The 22230-nt window shown below is 45.6% G+C and overlaps 1 protein-coding gene across 1 annotated transcript in view; it reads left to right on the top strand.

Moving 5' to 3' along the window:
• Positions 1 to 20842, top strand: part of LOC311513942 (uncharacterized protein) — a 59457-nt gene extending 38615 nt beyond the window's left edge. Inside the window, exons 3-4 of the transcript XR_014709803.1 lie at positions 13171 to 13365; positions 20551 to 20842. The gene's annotated coding sequence lies outside the window, so the exon portion shown is untranslated. The remainder of the gene's footprint in view (positions 1 to 13170; positions 13366 to 20550) is intronic.
• Positions 20843 to 22230: the final 1388 nt, after the last annotated feature.

Below are 22230 nucleotides of genomic sequence, written 5' to 3'. Positions count from 1 at the left end.
GGATGCGCTGCATCCAAGAGTGCTAAAGGAGTTGGCGGATGTGATTGCAGAGCCATTGGCCATTATCTTTGAACACTCATGGCGATCGGGGGAAGTCCCGGACAACTGGAAAAAAGTCAATGTAGTGCCCATCTTTAAAAAAGGGAAGAAGGAGGATTCAGGGAACTACAGGCCAGTCAGGCTCACCTCAGTCCCTGGAAAAATCATGGAGCAGGTCCTCAAGGAATCAATTCTGAAGCACTTAGAGGAGAAGAAAGTGATCAGGAACAGTCAGCATGGATTCACCAAGGGCAAGTCATGCCTGACTAATCTAAATGCCTTCTATGACAAGATAACTGGCTCTGTGGATGAAGGGAAAGCTTTGGATGTGTTGTTCCTTGACTTCAGCAAAGCTTTTGACACGGTCTCCCACAGTATTCTTGCCAGGAAGTTAAAGAAGTATGGGCTGGATGAATGGACTATATGATGGATAGAAAGCTGGCTAGATTGTCAGGCTCAACGGGTAGTGATCAATGGCTCCATGTCTAGTTGGCAGCCAGTGTCAAGTGGAGTGCCCCAGGGGTTGGTCCTGGGGCCGGTTTTGTTCAGTATCTTCATAAATGATCTGGAGGATGATGTGGATTGCACCCTCAGCAAGTTTGCAGATGACACTAAACTGGGAGGAGAGGTAGATATGCTGGAGGGTAGGGATAGGATACAGGGGGACCTAGACAAATTGGAGGATTGGGCCAAAAGAAATCTGATGAGGTTCAACAAGGACAAGTGCAGAGTCCTGCACTTAGGACGGAAGAATCCAATGCACCGCTACAGACTAGGAACCGAATGGCTCAGCAGCAGTTCTGCAGAAAAGGACCTAGGGGTGACAGTGGACGAGAAGCTGGATATGAGTCAACAGTGTGCCCTTGTTGCCAAGAAGGCCAATGGCATTTTGGGATGTATAAGTAGGGGCATTGCCAGCAGATCGAGGGACGTGATCGTTCCCCTCTATTCAACATTGGTGAGGCCTCATTTGGAGTACTGTGTCCAGTTTTGGGCCCCACACTACAAGAAGGATGTGGAAAAATTGGAAAGAGTCCAGCGGAGGGCAACAAAAATTATTAGGGGACTGGTTTCAGAGTAACAGCCATGTTAGTCTGTATTCGCAAAAAGAAAAGGAGTACTTGTGGCACCTTAGAGACTAACCAATTTATTTGAGCATGAGCTTTCGTGAGCTACAGCTCACTTCATCGGATGACTTATGAGGAGAGGCTCAGGGAACTGGGATTGTTTAGTCTGCGGAAGAGAAGAATGAGGGGGGATTTGATAGCTGCTTTCAACTACCTGAAAGGTGGTTCCAAAGAGGATGGATATAGACTGTTCTCAGTGGTAGCTGATGACAGAACAAGGAGTAATGGTCTCAAGTTGCAGTGAGGGAGGTTTAGATTGGATATTAGGAAAAACTTTTTCACTAGGAGGGTGGTGAAACACTGGAATGCGTTACCTAGGGAGGTGGTGGAATCTCCTTCCTTAGAAGTTTTTAAGGTAAGGCTTGACAAAGCCCTGGCTGGGATGATTTAATTGGGGATTGGTCCTGCTTTGAGTAGGGGGTTGGACTAGATGACCTCCTGAGGTCCCTTCCAACCCTGATATTCTATGATTCTATGATATGTACCAGGTTCCTCCTGTAGCCAAGCGATGTGATTTCTGCAGAGACCCTGAAATTATTTCACCATCAGATTTTGGTGCTCACCCAGCGCTTGGGTTTCCTTTGAGGGAGCCATGAGGAGGATGGGGCTTAGGCCCCCCTGGCTGGAGAGGGGTGCAGGTGTCGGGGCTGCTGACCAGGATCTGGAGAAGTGTGACAGGTCTGCGAGAGGAGTGGAGTTGGAGGAGGAGTATGTGTCTGCAGTGCCTGGGGGAGGCCTGTACCTCTCCCAGGCAGAAGTTATTTGTGCGTTGCCAGTTCCTGGTAGTCTTGGGTCCAGCCTAGTGTTGGAGGAGGAGGAGAGAGTGGAATTGGTGGAGCTGGGAGTGGAGCGCCAGGAGCTGCTCACCCCGCCTTGGGGGCACTTGTGGGGACTGAGCTCTCTTTGGATAGGGGTAGTGGTGGGACCCCAGAGGATGGGGAGCAACAGTCTGGGCTCATTCACCCAGCTCCCCTTATGGGGAGAGCACTGACTCAGTGGTGAGCACCATACCTGTTGGTCAGCCCCGCAGTGTCCTGGGACCTGACATGAGACTGGGAGCACTTGCAGGTGACCGAGCAGGGTAAGCCTCTCGAGCGGCAGGTGTTGTTAGAGGTCAGGGCCCTGAGACGGCTGAACTGGAAGGCAGGAGAACAGAGCAGAGTTCCAGACTGGTGCCAGTGGTGGGGTTCCAACCAGAGGGTCCCCCGCCAGCCAAGAGGAAATCCTACATAGCGGCAGCCTCTCTTTCAGTAACCACAGTGTGTTTGGCAGTGGTGATTGCAGGACTGCAGCCATCCGTCTCCTTGCAGCAGCAGCAGCACGTGGTTTGGCTATGGTACACAAGGGTTTCAAGTGGGTGCCCCATGTGGGACTTTGTAGTGGGCATTTTGCTGCTCTGCTCCTTGGGCTTTATCCCTCGGCAGCTGGGGTCAGTGGTTCACCTGCCAGACAGTAGGGAATTTGACGTTAGTTTCCATTCAGTCAAGGAGTCCGAGCAGTTCTTGGAGAAGTTGGGGGAGAAAGCCCCCATAGAGCAGGTGTGGGTGGGATTAGTTGCCATCCCCTTTTTCAAGCCTGTGGTGAAGACAGTGACCATATTTTTCCACACAGCTGTGGTATGGGAGGAGGATGTTTGCACCCGGCTGGAGTGTTATACTCAAGTGCTCTGGGCCCCAGATAGGGTGTATGACAAATAAGGGGTTTGGATGGGTGAATTTCAGAGGAAAATTGAGCTTTTGAGGGATAAGTGTGAATAATTAAGGCATTGGTATCACATTCAGGCATTGGTATTGGTTCCTTAAGGTTTCTGTTATACACACAGGGACCTTAGGGGGTTGGCCCGGTTACCATGCATTGCTAGAGATTGCATTTTCCTTTTTTTTTTTTGTGATATTTCCAACAGAATTTCTGTCTGTGATTTCATTTTGCTTTGTATAACCATGTTTTTGACTGGATCTGATATTTTAATAAACAGAAAACAAAAAGCAAAATGCCTCAGGGGCTGGAGGGAGGAGCAGGCTGGGCTGCAAAGATAGAGGGAGCAGCAGGTTTTCTGTTTTGTTTCCGACTCACCTTTTCTTGACTAGTTTCTCTTCTGCACCAACTTGTTGCTCTTCCTTGTGAGCCTGGCAAGCTCAGTCTGCAGAGCACCAGACTTTTAATCTGAGGATCCAGGGTACAAGTCCCTGCTCAAGTAGGGATCCATTCCCCACAAGCTTCAAACATTATCTCTTTTGAACCCTTCTTGACATTACTTATTTTCTTCAGGTTTTGGCCTTTCCTAGGAAGGGCCCTTTAAGTGCGTGGGACTGAAAGGGCAACTTCCTGACCTGCCTACTAGCCTCGCAGTCTGGAGGAAGAGAGACCTAATGTTCTTATGCAAAGAGCTCGGGCCCTAAATCTTAGTTGTTTGCTATTTCTCCTAGATAGCTGTTCATGGAAGTGGGAGTTCTGTCTTGTTGCCTCTGCTTTTGCCTTTAAGTGAATTTGCTGACTGGGACGCAGGATTTGGGGAATGTTTGGAGCTTTTGCTCCTTATTGAGTGCTCTCTCCTGCAGCAGGACAAGGGGCGCTCTACCCAGAGCCAAGAAAGAAATCCACCTTCAGCGTTTGCTGCTCATCCAGGGCCTGCTTTTCTTGGAGGGAGCAGCTTTTAGGCTTGGGCTGAGACCATCCCTTCACCTCCCCCCCCTCCACCGTCTGGTTACTGCTGCTGCTGTTGGGGCTAGTTCCCAGAGCTGGAGGAGCATAAGAGGTATGCAACTGGGGTGGAGTTGAAAGAGCATGTTTCTGATGTGCCTGGGGGTACTCCATGCCTTTTCCAGAAGCTAGGGTGAAGCTCAGTATTGTAGCCTGAATTCTCAGGCCACCAAGAGGAGAAGTTTTTCCCTTCCCTTTAGATCCCTTCAAACCGGATCCACAACCTCAGCTGGCCCTTACCAGGGTGAGCCAGACGGGGGCCCTGGAATGCCTAGCAAGCTCCACCCACTCATAAACACCCCCCAGTTAGGTGATCCCTCCTGCAACCACATGGCCCTCATACACACTCCCAAAAAGCCTGCATGGGGGAGTTTATTTTCCCTTGAGTGCTACAGGATTCAGCTGGCCCTTAGACTGCAGCCCACCTCAACTGAGCCCCTGTGAGAACCAGAGGTTAAACTGAGAGTGAGCCAATAGGGCTCTGCAGAGGAGTGGCAGCCCATGGTGCTCATTGGAAGATTTTTGAGTGTATATCCCTTTCATACACCGAACTAATACAATCACGAATACACCTCACTAAGGCAAAACTACTATAAACACCACTTAGCTAACTAAGGGTTAAACAACAATGTTACCAAGTTTGGGTCAAATCAATGGATTAACAATGACGTTGCATTGGAACCAGGTCAGCAGTTTAGTCAAATCATCAGATTAATACAGCAGAAAATCCACCCTTATAAATCCTAAAACAGAGAATTGAAACCAACCAGTGCAATCCATCTTGAGCTAATTGAATATTTCTGAGTATTAATATATTACTGAATATTACTGAAATCAAATTATTGCTTACTTTTAAGCCACAACCTAAGAGCCAATTAAAGCTTCCTCCTCACTGCAACACCAAGATAGACCTTATTGAGCCTGTTATAAGTAGAAGTTTTAAAGATCTCAATGAACAATTTATGTTCGACCGCTTAGTTTCTTTGAACCCTTTCACAGATGAGGAATGTGCATTTAATGATTTAATAGGGCAGAGGTTTAGGGCTATTTAGATTTGGGGAGTGTGCGTGTGCACACACACAATACTAGAAAGTCTGGGATATTAATGAAGACCAAAAAATGGAAAAAGGAACCATAATTTACTAAATTGACAAGGGGTTAGAATTCTGCAGCTCTCTCACTTTTTGGATTCAAGTGGAATAGGAGCTGTAACTGCACCGAAGGAAACAGGTGATTGTATAGCTGGCCTAGTGTGTCAGGATAGTGTGTTTTATTAAGTGCACAAAACTAGTCAAGGCTGATGTAAATGTCATGACTTCCTTCACCAGGGGGAACAGTCTCTCTTGGAAGGCTTGATGCCCTGAAAGGCAAAGGATGTCCACCTTTACCATGATCTTTATGGTTGTCAGTTACACCTTACCGTGCCTTCCGGAACGTCTCCTGGTAAATCAAGTGTGAAGTATACCTTGGATACAGACAACACATCCCACTCCAGTTGATGTGTGGCCGCCTTTTGGCCAGTATCTGTTTGGAAAAGTGATGCTTAACCCAGCAGCTTTCTTAAGATATCTGCTGTTGCAAACCACTCGCACTGTGTATGTGTGAACCCCAAAGATCTCAAAAATGAAAGAAAAACAAGGCCAGTTTTGAGGAAGTTCCCATAATCAGGCCTCAGGGTTGAAGAGCTGTGCTCTAACAGCAGGGGCCTCCTCAAAAAGAAAAGGGGCCTCAGCAGCCATACAAATAGTTATTTGAAACAAATTCACAGAAAAGCTACCATTATTGAGACATCTCCTGACCGATGTGACATCTTTGCTTTGCAAACAAAAGAACTGGGACACTCAGGCTCAGTCTGCAGAGTTAAATTGACATAAGGCAGCTTATGTCAACCTAGTAATGTTGCAACTACACTAGAGTGTCTTTCCCACTGATGTCATTTGCCGACTACGTTGACTTAAAACGCCACCTCCATGAGAGGCGTCATGCTTAAGTTGATGTAGTTATGTCGACGCAGCACCACTGTAGACACTGCGTTGCTTATGTCAACTGAAGTGGCCTCCAGGAGGTATCCCACAATGCCCCACTGTGACTGCTCTGGTCACCATTTTGAACTCTGCTGCCCAGCAGCCAGGTACACAGGAATAAACCCCTCCCCTGTTTGAAGGACTGCAATTTTTTTGAATTTCCATTTCCTGTTTGCTCAGCATGGAGCGCTCACCTGGCAACTGCCCAGCTGAGCATGCCAGCTACACGCTCCAAACATGTCCAGCCTGGAGTACAGAGGAGGTGGTGGATCTCCTGGGCTTGTGGGAGAAGAGGCACAGGTCTGATCAAGCCGTAGAACTGTGGACATCTACAAGCAGATTGCTCAGGGCATGGGGGATAAGGGCTACAAGAGGGACCCACAGTAGTGCTGCATGAACATCAAGGAGTTGCGGCAGGCATACCAGAAGGCAAGGGAGGCAAGCAGTCACTGCAGATAAGCTACTTTTACAAGGAGCTCCATGCTATCCTCTGCAGTGACACCCCCTTCCCCAAGACCCCCAGGGATACATCAGAGGAGTTAGAGACTAACCAATTTATTTGAGCATAAGCTTTCGTGAGCTACAGCTCACTTCATCGGATGCATGGACTAATTTGACTAATCTAATCTAGCTCACGAAAGCTTATGCTCAAATAAATTGGTTAGTCTCTAAGGTGCCACAAGTCCTCCTTTTCTTTTTGTGAATACAGACTAAGACGGCTGCTACTCTGAAACCTATCAGAGGAGTTGGAATCACAGGCTACCACAGGCAACGCTGCGGAGGAAGTTTTGGATAAGGAAGAGGAGGATGAGAATGGGGGACAGGTGAGTGGGGGAATCCATTGTCGTGACGAGACAGGAGCTGTTTGTAAACCCAGAGCAGTTTATCCAGTTGCAACACTCCAGCATGGGCGAGTGTGGTGTGGGGCAAGGAACCTCTGGTAAGTATGCAGTTTGCATTGGTATTGCAGGGACACATCTCATTTACTGTTTTTTTATTCGTGTTAAAAGAGTTAGTGAAATAATCAGTGGAGGTACAGTGGCTATCTGCTTCTCATTCAAATGATCACATAATTAGTCTCTTACTCTTTAACCAATAACTTCAGCTATAATCAGAGGGGTAGCCATGCTAGTCTGTATCCACAAAAACAACAAGGAGTCTGGTGGCACCTGAAAGACTAACAAATTTGTTAGGGCATAAACTTTTGTGGGTAAAAAACCCACTTCTACAGATGCATCAGAAGCATCTGAAGAAGTGGGGTTTTTTTACCCATTAAAGCTTATGCCCTAATAAATCTGTTAGTCTTTAAGGTGCTGCCAGACTCCTCGTTGTTTTCACCTATAATTTTATTTTCATTGGTAACAATAACATATTCAAAGATCACAAAATCCTGTCATACATGTTAGTTTTCTTTTAATCCCTGCTGCCAACAACTGAACCTTGGCTCAAGTTGTGGTTTGTCCCAACGTAGGTCCCAACCACTTCTGTGAGTTCATATATCTCTGGTTCTTCTGCCATGTGTGTTGGTGGAAGGGGTCTCCTAGGTGGGAATGTTTGCATCATGAGGAAAAATACCTCTCTCTTATTTTCACTCTTTTTAATCTTTCAGAGTAGGAGGAGGTAGAGGAGAAGTGATGTTAACACATAAAAATGAGAGAAATCTGATGTACACTTAAGACATTTATCAGTATAACTACGTTACTCAGGGGTTTGAAAAATCCACACCACTGAGCAACATACATACACCACGCTTACCCCCTGTGTGGATGGCGCTACGTCAGCGGGAGCGCTTCTCCTGCCAACATAGCCACCGCCGCTTGCGGGGGCTGGACTAATCAAGTCCGACGGGAGAGATCTCTCTCCTTGGCAGAGAGCGTCTGTAATAATAATGCTAGACCAGCACAGCTACATTGGTGCAGCTGCGCCAACATCAGCTTTATTGTGTAGCCGTTGCGTCAGACACAAAACCAGAGAATCAGGACTCAACATGCAAGTATCCTGTGGTCTGAAATTGGAGCCCGACACATTCATTGCCTGACTGGTCACCATCATTTCTACAGCCTGAAAGTCCTTGTTACACACTCAGGCAATACCATCGAATTGTGTCCACAGTACCCCAGATTCGACCCGGCAAGGCCAATTTAAGCACTAATCCACTTGTCATGGATGGAGTAGGGAAATCAATTTTAAGAGCCCTTTAAGTCGAAAAAAAGGGCTTCATCGTGTGGACGGGTGCAGGTTTACATCGATTTAACGCTGCTAAATTCGACCTAAAGTCATAGTGTAGACCAGGGCTCAGGCTCAACAGAGTTAAGTTGACATAAGGCAGCTTATGTCAAGCTAATAATGTGGCATCTACACTAGAGTGTCTTTCCCGCTGATGTCATTTGCCGACTACATTGACTTAAAATGCCACCTCCATGAGAGGCGTCCTGCTTAAGTTGATGTAGTTATGTCGACACAGCACCACTGTAGACGCTGTGTTGCTTATGTCAACTGAAGTGGCCTCCAGGAGGTATCCCACAATGCCCCACTTTGACTGCTTTGGTCACCAATTTGAACTCTGCTGCCCAGCAGCCAGGTACACAGGAATAAACCCCTCCCCTGTTTGAAGGACTGCAATTTTTTTGAATTTCCATTTCCTGTTTGCTCAGCATGGAGCGCTCACCTGGCAACTGCCCAGCTGAGCATGCCGGCTACACGCTCCAAACATGTCCAGCCTGGAGGACAGAGGAGGTGGTGGATCTCCTGGGCCTGTGGGAGAAGAGGCACAGGTCTGATCAAGCTGTAGAACTCTGGACATCTACAAGCAGATTGCTCGGGGCATGGGGGAAAAGGTCTACAAGAGGGACCCGCAGCAGTGCTGCGTGAACATCAGGGAGTTATGGCAGGCATACCAGAAGGCAAGGGAGGCAAGCAGTCACTGCAGACATGCTGCTTTTACAAGGAGCTGCATGCTATCCTCTGCAGTGACTCCCCCTTCCCCAAGAGTCCCGGGGATATATCAGAGGAGTTGGAATCAGAGGCCGCTGCAGGCAACCCTGGAGAGGAAGTTTTGGACAAGGAAGAGGAGGATGAGAATGGGGGACAGGTGAGTTGGGGAATCCATTGTTGTGGCAAGCCAGGAGCTGTTTGTAACCCCAGAGCAGTCCATCCAGTTGCAGCACTCCAGCATGGGCGAGCGTGGTGTGGGGCAAGGAACCTCCGGTAAGTATGCAGTTTGCATTGGTATTGCAGGGACACATCTCATTTACTCGGTTTTTTTATTTGTGTTACAAGAGTTAGCCACTGTACCTCAGCTGATTATTTCACTATCTGCTTCTCTTTCAGATGATCACATAATTAGTCTCTTACTCTTTAACCAATAACTTCAGCTATAATTTTAATTTTCATTGGTAACAATAACATATTCAAAGATCACAAATTCTTGTCATATATGTTAGTTTTCTTTTAATCTCCATTGCTAACAACTGAACCCTTGGGTCAAGCTGTGGTTTGTCCCAATGCAGGTGCCTCCCACTTCTGTGAGTTCATATATCTCTGGATCTTCTGCCATGTGTGCTGGTGGAAGGAGTCTCCTAGGTGGGAATGTTTGCATCATGAGGAAAAACACCTCTCTCTTCTTTTCACACTTTTTAATCTTTAAAAGTAGGAGGAGGTAGAGGAGAAATGATATTAATGCACAAAACACAAGAGAAAACTGACGTCTGGTCTACACTTAAGACATTTATCAGTATAACTACGTTACTCAGGGGTGTGAAAGATCCACACTGGTGAGCAACATACATACACCACCCTGTGTAGATGGCGCTACGTCAGCGGGAGCGCTTCTCCTGCCAACGTAGCCACCGCCGCTTGCGGGGGCTGGACTAATCAAGTCCGACGGGAGAGCTCTCTCTCCTTGGCAGAGCGCGTCTGTAATAACAATGCTAGACCAGCACAGCTACATCAGTGCAGCTGCGCCAACATCAGCTTTATTGTGTAGCCGTCGCGTCAGACACAAAACCAGAGAATCAGGACTCAGCATGCGAGTATCCTGTGGTCTGAAATTGGAGCCCGACACATTCATTGCCTGACTGGTCACCATCATTTCTACAGCCTGAAAGTCCTTGTTACCCACTCAGGCAGCCAGTTTGGGCTCCATGGGGAAGGAATGTCCTATGAAGGACTCTCTGTCTTTGCCTCATGAAACTTTGGATTGAAATAGCAAAGGGCAATTCTTCCCAATCTAACCATGGCATCCTTTGGGATTGTAATCCGTGCTACTGAACTAGGGAGTGGTATTCCAAAAACAGTTTTACCTGGGCCATAGTTCACCACAGCTTCCTTTTCTGGGGTGAAAACCAACAACTATGTGCCTACTATTTCTACTCAAGTTCTTGCCAAATCCTTGGTCTTGGTTAGGGTAACTTTGCACTTCTCCAGTGGAGAATTCTTTACCAAACCTTGCAGAATGTCAGCAGTGTAAGTGAGGAACAGGTTCCCCAAACATGCCCAGTTTAGTTCTTTAATATGGTGGCACTAGTCTAAATTAGAAACTAGATATGGGTCTGGGTCAGACTCCCTGTAAGCTACCAGAGATGGAGTTTCTATTTGAAAATAGTTATTCCCTGCAGTATCTCACATTCAATACTGAATTTATTTTAAACACATTTGATACACCTACAAAAAAGTCATATCTGTTTCTCCGCATCTGTATCATTAAGAGTAGCATTTCACAGATTATAGGATTACCTAGGGGATATCTTCAGGAGTAATTTCCTGTAGGGCCAGGATCACAGATTCTTTGGGAAACAAAAACATGGACATTTTGCCTCGTCACAAGTCACTTACTGTGGATCATCTGAGACAATATTGACCTAAACAACTGAACAACACTGTGATTGCAGGCAGTTACTTCGGTTTTTAGTAGCACAGTGTGGGGCATGCTGTTGGTCACCATTTCTGAGTGGAGGTTTAAAAACACTACTGTTTCTTTGTTAGCATGTCCAGTAGATTGGAGAGTCCTCTCCTGTTGACTGAACTGCATTTGAACTTTCTCCATGTCAAGAAGAAAGGCAAGGAGCAACTAAAATGCAATTAAGACATGATGACATTAGCAAATGATCATTTGTCTCAAAGTCCTCACAAAATCTGAGGTACATTCTGTGAACCAAAATTAATATCCAGTTCTATGACCAAACAGCCTTCAGGAAAGATGGAAAATCCAGATCAGAGAGAGGTACAAGATACTTTAATTTTCAGGTGAAGTGAAATTCCAAAGCAGGTTACTTCTGATGGCTGAGAATCAGGACAAGAGATTCTCCCATCCCATTCTCCACTGGTCCATTTAAACCTGATTCATTGAGCGCTGTCTCATTCTTAAATTGTGTTATTTACAAATGTTTTTAGCATCATCATAATGGAGTGGGGGTCGGGGTGACCCACAGCCAACCTTCCCATAAGTGGCTTTGTCAATAAATGGAAACTAGGATGAAAATGATCTGAATGATCACACTGTGTTTGGGACCCATTTGAATTCCCCTTCTGTATCTGTGACACTTCCATCTCCTGCCCCCCATGAGTCTGATTTAAATCAAAGGTTTCAGAGTAGCAGCCGTGTTAGTCTGTATTCGCAAAAAGAAAAGGAGTACTTGTGGCACCTTAGAGACTAACCAATTTATTTGAGCATAAGCTTCGTGAGCTACAGCTCACTTCATCTGATGCATAAAGTGGAAAGTACAGTGAGGAGATTTTATATACACACAGACTATGAAAAAATATACATTGTAGGGAGAGTGATCACTTAAGATGAGCTATTACCAGCAGGAGAGTGGGGTGGGGGGAAAGAAAACCTTTTGAAGTGATAATCAAGGTGGGCCATTTCCAGCACATTTCCAGGAGTTAACAAGAACGTCTGAGGAAGAGTCGGGGGGGGGGAGGAATAAACAAGGGGAAATAGTTTCACTTAGTATAATGACTCAAGCACTCCCAGTCTCTATTCAAGCCTAAGTTAATTGTGTCCAATTTCCAAATTGTAAGTACTCCTTTTCTTTTTATTTAAATCAAACAAATCAAAGCAGCATTCCCAAGCACAGAGAGCTGAAAATACTGCATTACCTGATTTTTGGAGAGGTGGAGGGGTAGAATATGAAGAAGATAAAATGTGCATGGCTCAGAGTGAAGGTAACAGTTCTGGGGTGATGGGGAAGCAGGGACTCCCTCTGAGTCACCCTTTATCCTTCCACTGTCATAGAGGTTGAAATGACACTTGTGTGTGTGTGTGCCCATGTTTCTGCTCTTCATTATATTCAAATATATTTTAAATGAGAATAACGGTACAAAGAATAACTGCTGTTTTGCGCAACACAAGGCCACTTGAGAACAACTGCAACTGAGACAATCTGTCCCCAGAAGGGAACTTGGTGACTCTAAGAGTAACTTTGCAGTGGGAGGAACAGTATAATTGAGATGCTCCAGGTCAGTTTAGACTAAGAAAAGTGATGGAGTTTAGGGCAGGTCATGAGGAAACATGCTAGATATCTCTGGCCACTATACATGGGCTATTTGTTTACTGAAAGAATAGTTGTGTATTTATATCATGATCGCTAATTCTCGCTAACTCCATGAAAACCACAGTGATGAGGCCCAGATAGATTCTATCCCAATGTAGCTACATAAGGTCACCCCTATCTCCTCCACCTGGAGCTGATAGACATTACTGGTAAAGGACACACATTTCCATGACTCGTAAGACAATGGAGATGACAGAAAGCACCACAGGATCAACCCCATAGAAGGTTGAGCTGCAAAAGGAAAAGGTGGGCAACTCACCTGGGGGAGTTGAGAGATGATGGTGAAGCAAATTGTGCAAACATCCTTAAAGGTCACTATGTGGGAATTAGCAAAAATATTAACTAATAAAAAGTCTTTTGACATCCCCAGACAAGATTTTTATGGTGTTTGTCTCCCTTACAGATTCTCTGATGATAGATAAGGGTGGAGCTCTGAGTGAAGTTTTTCCCACACTCAGCGCATACATAGGGTCTCTCTCCTGTGTGAAGTCTCTAATGTGTAATAAGGGCTGAGCTCTGAGTGAAGCTTTTCCCACACTCACAGCATCCATAAGGTCTCTCCCCAGTGTGGATTTTCTGATGTTGAATAAGGGTTGATCTGTCACGGAAGCTTTCCCACACTCACAGCACTCATTTTGTGTGGATTATCTCATGTCTAATAAGGCCTGAACAGTAATTGAAGTTTTTCCCACACTCACTGCATGTATTTTTTCTCTTCCCCTTGAGGATTCTCTGCTGACTGGTGATTTCCTTGAGGTCCTTTTGAGTTCCCTGACAATTAATGGATTTACCGACTTTCTCCTGTGGTTTGTTTCCCTGCTGCCTCTCTGGCCTGTGCTGCCTGTCATGGCTCATGGACACATTCCCTTTGGACCTTCGTGATGATGCTCCACATGCTTCCACTTGCTCAGCATCTTTCTGGTGAGGACTCTGATTCTCGTTCTTACCCATTATCCCATCACCTGGTGGCATAAAGAGAGAAACCTCGGACAGAGGGATGGAAACAGGGACAGCAAACCAAAGTAAGTGTTGGAGAGATGGAAAATAAAAATCAGGAGCTGAATTTCCTCAAACACTTTACCCAGAGTGGGGAGGAGGGGATCAATTCTGCCTCCACATTCTCATGAGGTTCAATAAGGATAAGTGCAGGGTCAGCTACAGAGTACGGACCGAATGGCTAGGCAGCAGTTCTGCAGAAAAGGACCTAGGGGTGACAGTGGACAAGAAGCTGGATATGAGTCAGCAGTGTGCCCTTGTTGCCACGAAGGCCAATGGCATTTTGGGATGTATAAGTAGGGGCATAGCGAGCAGATTGAGGGACGTGATCGTACCCCTCTATTCTACATTGGTGAGGCCTCATCTGGAGTACTGTGTCCAGTTTTGGGCCCCACACTACAAGAAGGATGTGGATAAATTGGAGAGAGAGTCCAGCGAAGGGCAACAAAAATGATTAGGGGTCTGGAACACATGACTTATGAGGAGAGGCTGAGGGAGCTGGGATTGTTTAGTCTGCAGAAGAGAAGAATGAGGGGGGATTTGATAGCTGCTTTCAACTACCTGAGAGGTGGTTCCAGAGAGGATGATTCTAGACTATTCTCAGTGGTAGAAGAGGACAGGACAAGGAGTAATGGTCTCAAGTTGCAGTGAGGGAGGTTTAGGTTGGATATTAGGAAAAACTTTTTCACTAGGAGGGTGGTGAAACACTGGAATGTGTTACCTAGGGAGGTGGTAGAATCTCCTTCCTTAGAAGTTTTTAAGGTCAGCCTTGACAAAACCCTGGCTGGGATGATTTAATTGGGGATTAGTCCTGCTTTGAGCAGGGGGTTGGACTAGATGACCTCCTGAGGTCTCTTCCAACCCTGATATTTTATGATTCTATGATTCTATGATTCCACCCAGACACTCAGTGGGATCAATTCTGCCTCCACATTCCATCCAAACACTCAGTGGGATGGGCGGAAGCTACTCCCTGGTGTCAGTCCGGGTGGGTAGAAAGCCATGAGTGAGATCTGCCCTGAGGTTCTGGCACCTGCTGGGGACAACCCTGAACTCAGAGAACTCCTAAGGTGTTTGTAGAGTATCACAGCTTTGGCCACTGACAGTGTTTGAATTAGTTTAATAATTCCTCACCTATGAAGGCACTTCTCAGCATCTCTCTTTCCTCAGATCACAGAAAGTGATCAGGAACAGTGAGCATGGATTCACCAAGGGCAAGTCATGCCTGACTAATCTAATTGCCTTCTATGACGAGATAACTGGCTCTGTGGATGAAGGGAAAGCTTTGGATGTGTTGTTCCTTGACTTTAGCAAAGCTTTTGACACTGTCTCCCACAGTATTCTTACCAGGAAGTTAAAGAAGTATGGGCTGGATGAATGGACTATAAGGTGGATAGAAAGCTGGCTAGATTGTCGGGCTCAACGGGTAGTGATCAATGGCTCCATGTCTAGTTGGCAGCCAGTATCAAGTGGAGTGCCCCAAGGGTCGGTCCTGGGGCCGGTTTTGTTCAATATCTTCATAAATGATCTGGAGGATGGTGTGGATTGCACCCTCAGCAAGTTTGCAGATGACACTAAACTGGGAGGAGAGGTAGATATGCTGGAGGGTAGGGATAGGATACAGGGGGACCTAGACAAATTGGAGGATTGGGCCAAAAGAAATCTGATGAGGTTCAACAAGGACAAGTGCAGAGTCCTGCACTTAGGATGGAAGAATCCCATGCACAGCTACAGACTAGGGACCGAATGGCTCGGCAGCAGTTCTGCAGAACAGGACCTAGGGGTTACAGTGGACAAGAAGCTGGATATGAGTCAACAGTGTGCCCTTGTTGCCAAGAAGGCCAATGGAATTTTGGGATGTATATGTAGGGGCATTGCCAGCAGATTGAGGGAAGTGATTATTCCCTTCTATTCAGCACTCGTGAGCCCACACCTGGAGTACTGCTTCCAGTTTTGGGTGCCCCACTACAGAAAGGAGGTGGACAAATTGGAGAGAGTCCAGCGGAGGACAACAAAAATTATTAGGGGACTGGAACACATGACTTATGAGGAGAGGCTGAGGGAACTGGGATTGTTTAGCCTGCAGAAGAGAAGAATGAGGGGGGATTTGATAGCTGCTTTCAACTACCTGAAAGAGGGTTCCAAAGAGGATGGATCTAGACTGTTCTCAGTGGTAGCTGAGGACAGATCAAGGAGTAATGGTCTCAAGTTGCAGTCGGGGAGGTTTAGGTTGGATATTAGGAAAAACTTTTTCACTCGGAGGGTGGTGAAACACTGGAATGCGTTACCTGAGGAATCTCCTTCCTTAGAAGTTTTTAAGGTCAGGCTTGACAAAGCCCTGGCTGGAATGATTTAATTGGGGATTGGTCCTGCTTTGAGCAGGGGGTTGGACAAGATGACCTCCTGAGGTCCCTTCCAATCCTGATATTCTATGATTCTATGGCTCAGATCCCTGGAGATCTGGGACCCATGACTCTTTTCCTCGTTCCACATGGGACATCATGTCAGCTTTGGAAATTGGAAACCCTGCTTAAGAGAAATAAAACATAGCCTCTCTGGGACTGTCCCCTTTCATGTAGGCTCAGAGTCCTCCCAGGGCAAGCCCAACAGCTCCAGGCCTTCGGGTGGCAGCTCCCGTTTTTCTCATTTCTCATCCAAATGATTTCAGACTCCTGGTAGTGACTTCACCTCTTTTGAAGGCGATGAAACCAGTAGGCATTTTCAGCAAAGCCTGACAGTTTTTTCAAAACAAGCTTTTATTTATTAGACAACTAGAATACAGGATTGAAGGATCCCCAGGTTAGCCTGTTAAAGCAAAACTTAACTTAATGTTCGTGTTGGTGAAGTCATCTGCCCAACTTTTCCGAAAACTCCTCAATTTCATCTCTGTTTCTTTCTCCTTGGGCAGTAGCAAACTTAAAGCACAGCCTGTTTATAGCCCAGTCCTTCTGTCCCAAGTTGCAGTCCTGCTGTGTTCCCATGGTCTGTTTTCCTTGGCTCACAGTCATTACAAATCAATGCCCTGTAGTTCGGTATTCCGTTATCTCTCCAGGGTGCTCCATTCATATATGGACAGTTCTTCATAGTGAATCCATACCAACCTGGAGAGGCCTACCTTTCTCCAATAGCCATTCCTTCCCCTGTCCCACAGAAGGAATTAACTCCTTCACACTCAGTGAGTAACAAAGCAAAATGTGAGGGGAAGCTGAGTCATACATATTTTTTAAGAAAGAAAGAAAGAAAGAAGATATGGTCAAAACAAAGGGCAAAGATAATGGATCATAAAATCATAAAATATAGGACTGGAAAGGACCTCAAGACATTATCAAGTCCATCCCCCTGCCCTGAGACAGGATCCAACATAAGTATACCATTCATGACAGGTGTTTATATAATGTGTTTTTAAAAACCTCCAATGAGAGGGATTCCAAAACCGTATCTATTTTAATAGTTAGAAACTGTTTCCTAATATCCAATAAATTTCCCTTGCTGCAGATCAAGCCAATCACTTCTTCTCCGACCATCAGTGAACGTGGAAAACAATTGATCTCCACCCTCTTTGTAACAGCCCTTTCCATATTTGAAGACTATTCTCAGGTTCCCCCCCTCAGTCTTTTCTCAACACTAAACAGGCCCAATTCAACCTTTCCTCAAGCATAGGTGCCAACTTCTCCTGGCACCAATGGGTGCTCGACCTCCCCCCCCGGTCCCACCTTGACTCCACCCCTGGCCCTCCCCCTCCCATCCCTGCCCCGCCCCCATTCCAACCCCTTCCCCAAAGTCCCCGCCCCAACTCCACCCCCTCCCTGCCCCATTGGACTCCTTCCCCAAATCCCCAACCCTGCTCCGCCTCTTCCCCACCTCCTCCCCTGAGCATGCCACATTCCCGCTTCTCTCCCCTCCCTCTCCCAGCTTGTTACACCATGAGACAGCTGTTTTGCAGCGGTAAGCACTGGGAGGAGAAGCAGAGATGTGGCGCACTCAGGGGAGGAGGCGGAGGTGAGGTGAGGTGAGCTGGAGTGCGGGGGCCAGGGAGCTTGGCTGCTGGTGGGTGCAGAGCATCCACCAATTTTTCCCCATGGGTGCTCCAGCCCTGGAGCATCCATGGAGTTGTTGCCTATGCATGTCAGAGGATAAGGAGGTAGCTTTTTACTTCTGAATGCAGATGAGCAGGGCAAGGTTGCATTTGTCAAGGTCAGAGAAAAGATTTTGCAGTAATTGAGAAAGGAGACGATGAGAGCCCGGGGAAGAGTTTTAGCTGTGTAGATGCATAGGAAAGGCTGTTGTTAAGCTGTCTGGAGTGGCTCGCAGATGTGGTGTTACAAACCAGTGCACAACCCCCAAACAAGTTGTCTGTGGGGGGACATGATAGGGGCAACAGGTTTAAAACAAATAAAAGGAAGTATTTCTTCACACAACACACAGTCAACTCTTTGCCGGAGGATGTTGAGAAGGTGAAAACTATACCAGGGTTAAAAAAAGAACTAGAGAAGTTCATGGAGGTTAGGTCCATCAATGGCTATTAGCCAGGATGGGCAGGGATGGTGTCCCTAGCCTTTGTTTGCCAGAGGTTGGGAGGGTGTGACAGGGAATGGATCACTTGGTGATTCCCTGTTCTGTTCATTCCCTCTTAAGCACCTGGCATTGGCCACTGTTGGAAGACAGGATACTGGGCTAGATCGATCTTTGGTCTGACCCAGTATTGCCATTCTTAGATTCATAGATACTAAGGTCAGAAGGAACCATTATGATCATCTCCTGCACAACGCAGGCCACAGAATCTCACCCACCCACTCCTGCGAAAAACCTCACCTATGTCTGAGCTATTGAAGTCCTCAAATCGTGGTTTAAAGACTTCAAGGAGCAGAGAATCCTCCAGCAAGTGACCCGTGCCCCATGCTACAGAGGAAGGCGAAAAACCTCCAGGGCCTCTTCCAATCTGCCCTGGAGGAAAATTCCTTCCCGACCCCAAATATGGCTATCAGCTAAACCCTGAGCATATGGGCAAGATTCAACAGCCAGATACCACAGAAAATTCTTTCCTGGGTAACTCAGATCCCATCCCATCTAACATCCCATCACAGGCCATTAGGCCTATTTACCATGAATATTTAAAGATCAATTAATTACCAAAATCATGTTATCCCATGATACCATCTCCTCCATAAACTTATCGAGTTTAATCGTAAAGCCAGATAGATCTTTTGCCCCCACTACTTCCCTTGGAAGGCTATTCCAAAACTTCACTCCTCTGATGGTTAGAAACCTTTGTCTAATTTCAAGTCTAAACTTCCTGGTGGCCAGTTTATATCCATTTGTTCTTGTGTCCACATTGGTACTGAGCTTAAATAATTCCTCTCCCTCTCTGGTATTTATCCCTCTGATATATTTATAGAGAGCAATCATATCTCCCCTCAACCTTCTTTTAGTTAGGCTAAACAAGCCAAGCTCCTTGAGTCTCCTTTTATAAGACAAGTTTTCCATTCCTCGGATCATCCTAGCAGACCTTCTCTGTACCCGTTCCAGTTTGAATTCATCCTTCTTAAACATGGGAGACCAGAACTGCACACAGTATTCCAGGTGAGGTCTCACCAGTGCCTTGTATAACAGTACTAAAACCTCCTTATCCCTACTGGAAATACCTCTCCTGATGCATCCCAAGGCCGCATTAGCTTTCTTCACGGCCACATCACATTGGCAGCTCATAGTCATCCTATGATCAACCAATACTCCAAGGTCCTTCTCCTCCTCCGTTACTTCTAATTGACGTGTCCCCAGCTTATAACTAAAATTCTTGTTATTAATCCCTAAATGCATAATCTTACACTTCTCACTATTAAATTTCATCCTATTACTATTACTCCAGTTTACAAGGTCATCCAGATCCTCCTGTATGATATCCCGGTCCTTCTCTAAATTGGCAATACCTCCCAGCTTTGTATCATCCGCAAACTTTATTAGCACACTCCCACTTTTTGTGCCAAAGTCAGTAATAAAAAGATTAAATAAGATTGGTTCCAAAACTGATCCTTGAGGAACTCCTCTGGTAACCTTCCTCCAGCCTGACTGTTCACCTTTCAGTAGGACCCGTTGTAGTCTCCCCTTTAACCAATTCCTTATCCACCTTTCAATGTTCATATTGAGCCCCATCTTTCCAATTTAACTAACGATTCCCCCTGTGGCACGGTATCAAACGCCTTACTGAAATCTAGGTAAATTAGATCCACTGCGTTTCCTTTGTCTAAAAAATCTGTTACTTTCTCAAAGAAAGAGATCAGATTGGTTTGGCACGATCTACCTTTTGTAAAACCATGTTGTATTTTGTCCCATTTACCATTGACTTCAATGTCCTTAACTACTTTCTCCTTCAAAATTTTTTCCAAGACCTTGCATACTACAGATGTCAAACTAACAGGCCTGTAGTTACCCGGATCACTTTTTTCCCCTTTCTTAAAAATAGGAACTATGTTAGCAATTCTCCAATCACACGGTACAACCCCTGAGTTTACAGATTCATTAAAAATTCTTGCTAATGGGCTTGCAATTTCAGGTGCCAATTCCTTTAATCTTTCTATAATTAGATGTCACCAACCGAGTATCAAGTATGTACTCCTCAAGCACTATGATAGATGGTCCTTTACACTAAAAATCACAACAATATTCTTTTCATGTTATCTGATTAAAATATGAAAATATAGACCATTGTTGCAACCACTGTTATATATTTCCAACAAGTCTTGGCATCTGTGTGGCATCTATGAAAAGGTTATGATTGATTATGCTATCTGGATGTATGTATCGTTTTTGTATTTGAAGTTATAAGTATTGGCTCTAAACCGGGATTTCAAATGTTTGCTTCTGGGGTAACGCCCACAAGGTAGTTAGCCAGCACATCTTGGAGGGACTGTTCAAATTGAGTGGCCCATGAAAAGGACACAACTCACAATGGACCATGGGATACCTCATCTAAACTGAACAGACTTTTCTGTGAATGTTCCATCTGAAGTATAGGTAATGGCGTCCTGCAATGACTGAGGAAAGTCAGGCATGGTCAGGGAACTTGCCCATGTGACTCCAAGCTCCCATCTTTCACCTGTGATTTTCCTCTAGCTGTGCAGAGGACTTTGAAACAATGGATTTCCCTCCACATGGCAGAAGCTATAAGAGGCCTGGAAACATCTCCACTGTGTCTCTATCCTACTCCAGCCTCTTTCCTGCTCAAACCTCTGGACTACGGACTTATACTAATGGGATCATTCTAACCAAGAGACTGAGGACCTTCCAGTGATTTGGAAGCAACCAGAGACTTATCAAACCAGCAGTTTATTCCATCACTGCTATAAGTCTGAACCAAGAACTTTGCAATTAGTGTATGTATTTGATTCCTTTAACCAATTTTAATTCTCACCTTTCTTTCTCTTTCTTTCTTTTCAAAAATAAACCTTTAGAATTTAGATACTAAAGGATTGGCATCAGCATGATTTTTGGGAAATATCAAAAGTTATACAAATAAATAAATATATATAATATATATATTTATTTAAATAAATAAAATTATACATTGACCTGGGTGTGTGGCTGGTCCTTTGGGATCAGAAGAACCTCTTATTTTAAGAAACCACTCACTTCATTTCATGGTCTCGTGTTTTTGGTGGTAATACAAGGACTGGAATGCCTAAGGAAACTGCTTTTATGACTTCTTGTTAGTCGGTGTTGTGAAGCAGAAGTTTCCTTTTGTTGCTGGTTTGGTATATCCTATGGGGTATTAGGTACCAGTCTTGGGGGTGTATCTGCCCTATTTCTCTGCCAAATTCAGGACAAACTGCTTTCTCAGCTGTGGCCCTCTAAGGCATGGTTACAGGCACTAAGCTCTCTTCTCTCTCCAGTGATCTGAGAAGATTGCCAGTGGAAGGACAGATGGTGTATGGACACACAGACACATGGCTAGGGCACCTGGTGAGGGAGAACTTCCTTATCTCTATCTGAGGCAGGTTGAAGGGGAAAGGACGGACATTAGTCATCTAATCTTAACCACTTGAGACGCTGAAGGGAGTAGAACTAGTGTTGGTTACGAGCAGTAATCCCACCTAATGGGGAGGAGTTAAATATAAAGAAAAGGGTCATGTGGAGAACAGGGTTTACTCTCAGGGCCTTGGAGAGAAAAGAAATCTGCCACTTTCTCTCTGAACTCAATTTGCTTTTCTTGTTCTTTCCCTTATAGTAAAGATACAGAGAATGGAAGTGATTAAACTTCCCCCCTGAGGGAATGGCCCTGAGTCACTTGGCTTTGTTTCCTCTCAGCATTGCCTGTGTAGACAGGTGGGGCATGATTTGTTTTAAATGAGTCACGGACAGTGGATATTTTCATTGTTTTCTTTCTAAGCATTTAGCTCTGGAGTCAGCCTCACCGCCCAGTTAATACTGAGGGGGCAGTATTAATTAAATGACAAAACACTTCCTTAATGCAGAGTTAAGGTTGGCTGGTGCAATAACAGCTCTTTGCAAAATCTCTACATCTGCAAAACTCAAACTTCTGAAAAGCAGGAGACACAGTTGCAGTTGTCCGCACCACCTTCATCCTGTCCTCTTTCAGCATTGTCCCATTAACACACACACATTTACTCTGCCAAAACCCTGCTGGCTGAAACCTACAAGCTGTTCACTACCTTTTACAGTCCTTCCAACCAGACCTCCAACCCTGTCTTGGTCTGACGAAGCACAACCCCTGGGCAAACCAGACTGGAGTAAGGATTGGGCATGGCCATGATAGTGAGTGCAGAGCAAGACCCC

Source organism: Lepidochelys olivacea (genome assembly GCF_965140295.1).
Source record: "Lepidochelys olivacea isolate rLepOli2 genome assembly, chromosome: 28".
NCBI lineage: Eukaryota > Metazoa > Chordata > Testudines > Cheloniidae > Lepidochelys > Lepidochelys olivacea.
Note: the sequence above shows the minus strand (reverse complement) of the source record. Positions and strands in the feature narration are given on the sequence as shown.